This window comes from Tupaia chinensis, unplaced genomic scaffold (assembly GCF_000334495.1).
Source record: "Tupaia chinensis unplaced genomic scaffold, TupChi_1.0 Scaffold139943_1, whole genome shotgun sequence".
In the NCBI taxonomy this organism is placed as follows: Eukaryota; Metazoa; Chordata; class Mammalia; order Scandentia; family Tupaiidae; genus Tupaia; species Tupaia belangeri.
Window position 1 is genome coordinate 160,323 of NW_006199822.1, and position 10,953 is coordinate 171,275.

Consider the following 10,953-nt stretch of genomic DNA (forward strand, 5'->3'; position numbering starts at 1 on the left):
TGGGAGTCGAGCACCTTAACCACCACACCACCTGCTAGGCCCATTAACCTATTTTTTAAAAGGATGAATTAGTTTGTTTTCTAATGCAGTGACAGATTCAACTATTCTAAGAAAAGGATGTTTTTATCCTTTGGTCATTCAATTACATATTAAATTTATTCAGTTGAATATCTGAATCTAAAATGGAATATAAAATGAAATGTACCTATACATTTTTTTTTGAGAGGTTTTTGCTATAAGGCGTGTGTGCTCACCAGACAGACAGAGACACAGAGACAGAAAGCGAGAAATCACCCCCCCAGGGGGGATGGTCACACCGCAATCCCTTCTCCTCCATTCTCCTCTTGGGATCTTGGGCACGCACGCACATGCACCCGGTGTGAGTTTTAAGCCACCGGGTCCGGGACGCGAACCACGTTCGACTATGTGGGAGTCCAGCGACATAGCCATTACACTAACTGCTGGTTCCCCCTATAAATTTTTTTCAATGAAACTGTTATATATACATAAACAAGAACAGTGTTTGGGTACTTAAATTTGTACTATCTAACAAGTGAACAGAAATGCTAATTTAATCAATAAGTGGTTTTGAACCTTCAAAACATATTTGAACTTTATTTTCTTTCTTACTAATTATCACTCATATTGGTAGGTTAACATTAAGGTTAATTTTTATGGACACGATGTAACTCTTGTTTACATATATAAAATTAAGTTTGTATAGAATGTTTCTGGTTCATAAGAGACAATCTCCTTAAGGGACTGTATTGAAATTTTGTCTGTCTTAGGGAAATGAGAAAACCATGAAGACAACAAAGTTGGAAAACATTCTTTTAAAAATTGTTATGAGTTAGTCTCTCTGAAAGAAGAAGGTTTTTTTTGTTGTTGTTTATATTTATATTCTAGGTGTGTGAATCCTTACTTATTCTATTCTGATAGGATTGTCTTTAGATACTGAAGGAAAAGCCCTGTGGGTAAAGGATCGGACCTTTCTAAAGAGAGTCAGGCATTCTGGGAAAATGTCGGGCTAAGCAATTCCAGGACCACCTGGAATTTGACAAGTGGTCTTAGGAGGAGTGGAAACCCTGTTATGGGACTTCTCTGTCCTTTTGGGCTAGATTTGGAAGAGATTAACAGGCTTAAGGCTTGAACTAGTTAGGAGTTTATTTTTGACCTTGAAGTTAGCGAGTCACAGAGGCCGCTCACCGAGGTAGTTAGTAAGAACCCACCAGATATCTCATTATATATATATTAAAATATTCCAAAATCTAAAAGAGGTCCATAGTTGAAATACTTCTAGTCCCAAGCATTTTGGATAAGGGATACTTGACCTGGTTTTTTATTTTATTTTATTTTTTATCTTTTGGAGAGGTTTATGCAATAGGGTACATGCACTTGCCAGAAAGACAGAGAGAGACAGAGAGACAGAAAGCGAGAAATCACACCCCACCCCACCCACCCGAGGGGAATGGCCATGCCGCAATCCCTCCTCTTCCATTCTCCTCTCAGGATCTTGGACGTGCACGCACCCACACCGGCATGAGTTTAAGCCACTGGGTCCAGGACTCAAACCATGGTCGACTACATGGGAATCCAGCAATATAGCCATTATACCAACTGCTGGTCCCTCAACCTATGCAATAAATGTAACTTGATTAAATTTATCTACTAAGACAAATAATCACATTGGATATTGTTAAGAAATCTGGAAGATTCTAATTAGAGATGATACACCTGAAACAAAACCACATTGAAAGTTTTAAAGTAAGGAAATAGAAATCAATATACCGGGCAACGCTATCCAGAGAAAGCTACAATAGCTATATTAACATCAGATGTTTAGAATTTAAGACGTAAAGCAATTATATGACTCTAGAATGACACTACATAATAAAAATAAAAGAAGATAAATTTTAAATGTGTCTAACTACATAACTCCGAAATCTATAATATAAAAAGCTGTAAGACAAGTTTGGCAAATCTTCAATGATAGTGAGAGATTTTAACATACCACCTTTAGAAACTGGTAGACCAGAGAGGCAAACTATTAGTAAGGATATGAAAGATTTGGACTACAAAATTAATAAACTTGATCCACTATATATAAAAAAAGTATATAAACTAGCATTGCACATAGTAGAAAATATGTGTTTTTTCAGTACACAAAGAATAATCATGGAAATTGACTACATATAACTTCATAGTTGAAATCTCAACAAATTTCAGTGACTATATATTATATAGAATATGTTCATTAACTATGATGAAATTAAATTAGGAGCCAACACTAAAAAGATGGTTTAGAATATCCAAATTCCTATGTTTGGAAACTGAAAAGTAAAGTCCTAACTAGTTCATGTGCTAAAGAGGAAATCAAAATGGAAAATGACAACACATGCAGTTCTGCAAGACAGTGTAGTAATTTTTTTTTTTTTTTGAGTAGTTTTTGCTATAGGGTACGTGCACTTGCCAGAAAGAGAGAGACAGAGAGATGGAAAGCGAGAAATCACCTCCTGGAGGGATGGCCATGCCGCAGTTCCTTCTCCTCCATTCTCCTCTCAGGATCCTGGGCACGCATGCACACATGCCCGGCATGAGTTTAAGTCACTAGGTCCAGGACTCGAACCACGGTCGACTACATGGGACTCCAGCGACATAGTCACTATGCCAATTGCTGGTCCCTGGCATGATGCATCTTTAGAGGGATAGGTCAGTGAGTAAGAGAAACAAGAGAATGAATCCCCAAAAACTTGGAGATGAGAGTACAATTGAGAAAAGACTATAAAATAAATGTATTTAAGATGATTAAAGAAGAAAAGAATAGAACTTTTAGAAAGAAAAAAGAACCTTACCAAAAAACGATCAATGTTTGGTTTGTTTTGTCTTTTTCAAGATTTTTGCCATACAGTGAGTGCACTCACAGGAGAGAGACAGAGAGAAAGGGAAAGTGAGAAATCAGTCCCCTTTGGGGGTGATGACAAAGCCCAATTCCTTCTCTTCCAATCTCCTTTTGGGATTTTGGGCATGCATGCACAGGCACCCAGCATGTTTTTCAAACTGCCAGGTCTAGAACTCGAAGTGCAGTGTCAGCCATGTCGGAAACAGTGCCCTAACTACCATGCCACCTGCTACCAGATCTGCAGATCTTGTTATTTTTTGTTTTAAAGAACCAAATAAAATCATTGAAGATTATTGACAGTTTGGATTATTTATCCACTGAATTCTCAATTTTCAGATTCACATGTTTATGTTTACATTGCTAAGGGAACCCATGACTGCATGTTAAAAATTCTGAACCGGAAGGTAAGCAAATATTAACCACTGTAATAAGACTAAAAAACTGACATTTATCAAACAAAAAGAAAAATTATGCTGTGTTGAGCTATTAAGCTTTTTCTGTGAGAAAGAATCCTGCCACTGTGCTGGGAGAGCAAATATTCACACTGAGGGTTTTGTATCTGCACAAAAATGAGTACTTGTCATCTGCCACCAAGAAACTCAATGTATCTTTTAACCAGTCAGATCAGACTTTTAAACTGAAGTCTTCATTCTGTAGATACGATTTGCCCTCTGTGTATTCATAATGCAAATAACAGTCTGCTTTGTTTTTAATTCCTTCATGGTTTTGGAAGACAGAATATGATAACGTTTGTAGTAGTTTCACAGAAATGTATTCGTTTCTGTAGGTCCCAGAAAAAAAAATAAAAATAAACATACACATATACGTAGTTGCTCCAGGAACACATACATCTATAGAGACAGACTGCAGCAGGAGAGTATCAAGCTTCACTACTTTTGCAGATAGGTCAGCTGGGAATATCAACTTCCTAAGAGTACTCAGCTGCTTACTTTAAAACAATGATTAATACGAATGGACAAGTTCAACAAAATGTCAGCGATAAATATAAGCCCTCTTCATATCTGGCTCAGCAAGTGCAGAGGTTTAGTTGTGAAAATCTATGACAAAGGGAGAAACATCCAATCTAACTTAAACTAGAGTGAAATTTTATCTTGATTTTGTTTCAAATAAAATGTTCTTTTATAGATTTTCTCCTCTTTTTTTTTTTAGAACTTAATAGGTTTATTATAAAAACAATAACATTTTTACCTACTTATCCGTTAGCCCCTCTGTTCCTTATTAAAGACATTGAAATGAAGCAGCAGTTTTTTTCCCCATAGAGAAAGAAGGAAATTCAGTTGTTGAGTTTGAGTGACATTTTGAAGCTTTTTTGTCATCAGATCCCACATCTCCTGCCTCCTAGTCTGGTCCTCTTTTCACATTCCCAATCCCTTTCCAGGGAGCTACACTCTGGCTTGGCTTCTCTTTAGCAAATGCTTGGGAGAGCTCTTTGATCCCTGTCTGGGTCATCCCTTTCACCTGCTCACTCCTTAACCTCTAGCAATGTGGGTTTCTGTCCTTATCCTTTAACTGAAGCTGCCTCTTCAAAGCCATCCATCTGTACTCTCCCAGTCATTGGTCTTGGTCTTCACATTCAGCCCTGGAAATTTGATTTTACTGGCCACCCCTGTTGTCTTGGACCTGTTTCCTCCTTTGGCCTGCCTTCTTTCGTTTTCTTGCTGCAGCATATAACAAGATGTACTGTTTTAGGTTTCCTTATTTATGTTTTCTAATTTATTCTTTATTTCTCTAATAGTGAAGCTTTTTGTTTCTACTTTGTCTTCTTCTCATTATACATTTTTGTTAAGTACTTAATTCATTAAATAAATATTTATTGAAAGCCCATAACATGCCAGATTCTGTTCTAGGTATTGATAGTTTAGGCACAAAAAAGGCAAACCAAGTCCTTGTTGAATAATTAAAAATTATGTGACAGTTTATGTAACATTATTTATTATTGTTTATTTATTTATTTATTTATGAGAGATTTTTGCTATAGGGCTCACATGCTTGCCGGAGAGACAGGGAGAGACAAAGAGATAGAAAGTGAGAAATCCTCCATGGCCATGCTCCATCCCTCCTCCTCCATTCTCCTCTAGGATTTTAGGCATGCACGCACATGCACTCCTGGCATGAGTTTTAAGCCACTGGGTCTGGGACTGAATTCGAAGTTGACTATGTGGGAATCCAGTGACATAATCACTATACCACCTGCTGGCCCCATTAATTTTTAATGGTATTTAATATTAATAATATTTAATATCATGTTACAAAATAAAAATAAGTGTTATAAAGGAAGACAAGAGGATCATGTTAGTATTTTATATTGTATAGTCAAAGAAGAGGTGACATTTAACTTGAGACCTTTTAGTAAGTGCAAGAAACCAAAGGAGGCACCTTCCAGGCTCAGATAACAGCGCATGCAGAGGCTCTGAGGCTGGACAGTGCTGGGATATTCAAGAGCCAGAAAGGGGGGCCTCAGGTAGCCACGCAGGGAAGTTAGAGATTGGAGAGAAAGGCAAGTGTCAGGCCAAACAGGACCTCGGTAGGACAGAATTGCAGCCCTGTGTGCATAGATAGCACTTGAAAATACGTGCTGAATTACTAAAGTGAGGCTGGTATGTGTAATTATATAAGGTTGCCCACGTGTATCAACTGATATTTAATGCAATGAAAAATTTGGATTTGAAAACCTCTTAACTTTTTTACAGCACATAGTAAGTATTTTACAGCACATAGTAAGTATTAACCCTTCTCCTTGTGTTATTACCACACCACCTCTTATACTCCTTGGATGAAGGCTGCCCAGTGCGGACATTTATCTCACTGTGCTCTAACCATGTGTGTGTACATGTGACGATACTTTCAAGGCTTAAAGTTGCCCAAAGGGTTAATACTTACTATGTGCTGGGTACTTTCATGTGTTATCTCATTTAATAAACATAAATGCTTTATGGCATAGGTACTGTTGACTCTATTTTCTAGGTAAAGAAACTAAGGCACAGAAAGATTCAGTAACTTGTTTTGAGTCACAAGCTAGGAAGTGGCAGAATTGGGATTTCCTGGACAGTCTGACTCTAGAGATCAAACTCCTAGCCAATAACTACCTCTTTTTTTTTTTTTTTAAGAGTTTTTTTGCTATAGGGCACGTGCGCTTGTCAGAAAGACAGAGAGACAGAGAGACAGAAAGTGAGAAATCACCCCCCAGGGGGGATGGCCACACCACAATCCCTTCTCCTCCATTCTCCTCTTGGGATCTTGGGCACACGTGCCCGGTGTGAGTTTGAGCCACCAGGTCCGGGACTCAAACCGTGGTCGACTATGTGGGAGTCTAGCGACATAGCCATTACGCCAACTGCTGGCCCCCCAGTAACTACCTCTTAACAGGGATGTGGTAAGAATCACCTTGTCCTTTGCTATCACGGAAGCATTTACTGGCACACATACAAGAAAGATGTCAGAAAGGATACATACCAGCCAAATCTCATCTCCACATCTGACCTCTCCTCTGAACTCTGGCCTCACTTCACAGTATTCCTGGCTATCGTGTCACACTTGGGTTTAAGACTAAATTCATCACTTCCCTACTGATGCTGCTCTTCTTCCCCACCCCCACCTCCCTTTTTTTCTACTAATAGACACTCGAGTTTAAAAAATAAAGTCTCAAACCCACTCTTAACTCCTTCCTGGGTCTCCCACTTCTCTCAGTCAGGTCTCGTACCAGTTGCTACTGTTTCTGCCTCTAAAACACCATCCATTCCCTGTTGCCCGTTCTCTCAGACTTTATGTTTGTCACCTGGATCATTACAAGAGCTCTTACGTGCTCTTCCCACTTTCCTGTGTGTGGACCTCTCTTTCCAACCAACCTGCTAATCCATTCTGCATACTGCCAACAGATGGATCTTCCTAAAATACAGCATGATCAGGCTAATCCTTCACTCAATAACCTGGGTGAGTCCCAGAGTCTAGTTAACCAAGTCCTTGAGTGAAGCAATCCAAATTCACTGGCCAGGGCCTGAACCCTTCCTAGGATCCAGTTAAGCTCTATCTTTCCACTCTCATAACTGCTGCTCAGACCCATTATTCTCCAGACCTACTGAACTTTCACTAGTCCTTAGCCCTGCCCTGTGTCCATCTCACTGCCTTCATCCCCAAGGTACTGCTAGGTGCTTCATACCAAACCAATGTGTTGAGTTAATGAATAAATTCAGGGGCAAAATTCAATCAGATAGCAATTAAATAAAACTTTTGGTTGATTTAGGTTTTCATTTTTCTGTCTACATAGTTCATGACCAACTCTTCGTATTTTCTGATATACCTCACAACCTGCAAGGTATGGGGTAGATGTTAAGATAATGAATAAATAGCGTCTGTCCTCAAATATGCTATAATTTAATTAGAGAAATAGGTATATGAGACACCTAACTATAGAAAAAACACAATTACAAAAATAAAGGGCCAGTCCCATAGCATAATGATTAAGGGATCTAGATCCCACAGGCTGACCATGGTTCAATTCCTAGCCCCACTGACATACAATGGGTGCGTATGTGTAGATGCTCCAGATCGCATCAGGATGGAGAAATGGGGGAGATGGGATTGTGGTGTGACCACATCCAATTGCGGGGGGTGGGGGTGCTTTATTTCCCCCCTACTCCCTACTCCCCTTCTGTCTCTCTCTGGTGAGTGCACATGCCCTCTGGCAATTAAAAAGAAAAGTTATGTATTACGTTTTTACCAGTTTCAAAGTCCAGTCGCGTTATCACACATCTTGGCCATATTCTCTTTATCTATACCTTTCGGGAATCTTTCAAGTCAATGTATTAGAAATAAAGAAAATCCCTTACTGATTCTAATATGTACAAGGGAACTTCAAGTTCTTGGGCCTGTGGCTTGGTGGTTAAGGTAGTTGGTTTCCCACATGACTGACTGGGAGGTTTGAGTCCCAGACTTGGCAGCCTGAAAAACCACACCAGGCAGGTGTGCATGTGTGTCCAAAGTCCCCAAAGGAAGGAGAGATGGAGGAGAAGGTATTGCAGGGTGACCAGTCCCCATGGGGATACTTTTTTATTTTCCCTCTTTCTCTCTCTCCAGTGAGTGCATGTGCCCGCTGCAGGGGCTGGGGCTTGGGGGAAAGGATTGTTCATGGAAAGATGGAATTAGTAAACAAGATTATTTTTGTGTAAAAACATATATATTTTTCTTTTTTTGGTGAGATTTTCGCTATAGGGCACATGTGCTTGCCAGAAAGACAGAGAGAGACAGAGAGACAGAAAGCAAGAAATCACCCCCCAGGAGGGATGGCCACGCCACAATCCCTTCTCCTCCATTCTCCTCTCAGGATCTTGGGCACGCACGCACATGTTCCCGGCATGAGTTTAAACTACCAGATCCAGGACTTGAACTGCAGTTGACTACATGGGAGTCCAGCGACATAGCCATTACACTAACTGCTGGTCCCTGTGTAAAAACATTTTGAAATCAGGCCAAGCAGGTGGTGCAGAGGTCAAGGTGGCTGGATCCCACATGGCCGACTGTGCTTGTGTGTTCATGCCCAAAATCCTGAGAGGAGAATGGAAGAGAAGACATTACGGTGTGCCCCCCCTTGGGAGGTGATTTCTCACTTTTGCTCTCTCCCTGTCTCTCTCTGTCTCTGGCAGGCACATATCCCCTATAGCAAACAACCAAAACAAACAAACAAATGTTTTTGAAATCTATGCAGTTTTTTCGTAACAGGCATTTAGTGAACTTTTTGAAGACCTCTTGTATTTATTACACCATTAGATAGTATTGGTAAAAGTATTTTCTCCAAACCCACTCAGGTGGAACCTTTGTGACCAGTCCATTAGAAAAATTGTAAAATGCCCTTGAAATTTCTCTATTATTTATTGGGCATAGTACAGTATTTTATAATTATAGGATGGTATAATACTAAATAAAGTATAGTGTCATAGTATAGTAGTAAATATAGCATAAATATTTTAATACATTTTTTTCTGGGCATTAATTCTTAACATTAGAATATCTCATCTGGTGCTAGAAAACATTATATATACAATAACTCAAAACTTTTTTTTATAAATCAGTTGATTTTTCATTTAATGTGAAAAAATATTAAAGAAATAGAATTCAGAGATTTCTTGAGTCATATCTTCTTGCTGCTCCAAAATTTTAACTGACTCTCCCCTGTCCATAGGATAAAAGTCAGACTTCCTGCCGTGGCACTCAAGGGTCTTCTCTAGTCTGACTGAAATCACCCATTCCATTGGGTCGTCAGAAAAGTCTTGACACATTGTTGCATGGGAAAACAGGTCATGACTTTTCCAATGACCCTATTTCACTGCAACAGCTCTTCAAACTTACTCTTCATCCTTCCCACGCTTTCTTTTCCAGCCTCAAGTTTTGTTCGTATGCTCCCATCACTATGGATTGCTCTCCTCTTGTTTAGTTTCTAACCAGGAAGCCTCTTCTCGTCACAGCAAGAAGTCACCTCAGCGTCTCTGAACTTCTTTGGCACTTCATTTCAAAATTAATTACATATAAATTTGTGACTTTTTCATGTTGACATCCACTGTTCTATAAAGCTTATCTCACTTGTAATGTGCTTGTTTGGCAAACTGGCCAAGGATGGATCATTATAACTTACCTTTATTTTATTTACCAGCTCCTCGAGGGCAAGGATCAAACCTTATATGTCTTGGCATTCCCCAGGGTACTTAGGTAAGTGCCTCCCTCATAAGAATTCAAGAAATAACCCCTGGATAATACAAAATCTTTAGTTAGAGGGGGCATTTAGTTAATTATGAGAAACTCCCCACTCTTGAGGATTCTTAGCTTAATAATGAATTGCTGCAGAATCCTAAAAGAAAGATGACTAAACAGTATACTATCAGTGGAATATTGACGTGTAGCCAGTCCTCCAAAACTTCATTAAACTCTAATGTTACTATTCCAACGGGCATAGTTAAAATAAACAAACTTAGGACATATAATACATTGAGAGATGAAAAGCTCTAACATCATCAGTCTTTTGAATCATTAAAGATAGATTATCTACTGTGAACAGCAGGACTCACTAGAGTTACCAATTCCCTATGGCAGGCCAGTCATCACACACACGCTATTCCCAGGAAATGGCATTTTCCTTTGCTTCTGCTTATTCATTAAGGACCACAGGTAAAGGAGAGGTAAGAAGCACAAATATAGCCATGAGTTTTTTTTTTTTTTTTTGGAGAGATTTTCACTGTAGGGCACGTGCGCTCGCCAGACAGACAGAGAGAGACATAGAGACAGAAAGTGAGAAATCACCCCCCAGGGGGGATGGTCACGCCACAATCCCTTCTCCTCCATTCTCCTCTTGGGATTTTGGGCACGCACGCACACGCGCCTGGTGTGAGTTTTAAGCCACCGGGTCCGGGACACGAACCACGGTCGACTACGTGGGAGTCCAGCGACATAGCCATTACACTAACTGCTGGTTCCCTATAGCCATGAGTTTTAAATGCTGACATCTGCAAGGACAGGCATCTGAGGATTTAATAGAACTAGTGAGCCCATCACGGGCTTCGTGTTTAAAAGTAAGTTCAGATGTGAAAAGTTGAGCGAGCAGCTTAAAGGATGTCAAAACAAGGTTAAGAATCAATGATTGCATAAATACTTGAAGAAAATTTTTTAAAAAATATTTTTGCCATAGGACACGTGTGCTCACCAAGGAGAGACAGAGGCGAAAAGTGAGCCGTCACTTCCCAGGAGTGATAACCATGCTACAGTCACTTCTTCATGCTCCTCTCGGATTCTGGGCATGTACGTACACTCACCCAGCATGATTTTCAAGGTCTGGGACTCGAACCATAGTCGGCCATGTGCGATTCAGTGCCTTAACCACCATGCCACCTGCTGACCAGAAGAACACTTTAAAACAATATCTTTGAAACCAGTACTTTGATTCACTGAGCATTGACCAGTTGTTGGTAGCCTAGAGAAAAGGAAGACTGTGGTCTCAATATGGCTGTCTCGTTCCTGGTACCAGCCACGGTACTTTCAGGCCGTTCACT

At 39.9% G+C, this 10,953-nt stretch overlaps 1 protein-coding gene across 2 annotated transcripts in view; it reads left to right on the forward strand.

Moving 5' to 3' along the window:
* Window positions 1-10,953, forward strand: part of SKAP2 (src kinase associated phosphoprotein 2) — a 200,180-nt gene that overhangs the window by 141,841 nt on the left and 47,386 nt on the right. The window lies entirely within an intron of this gene.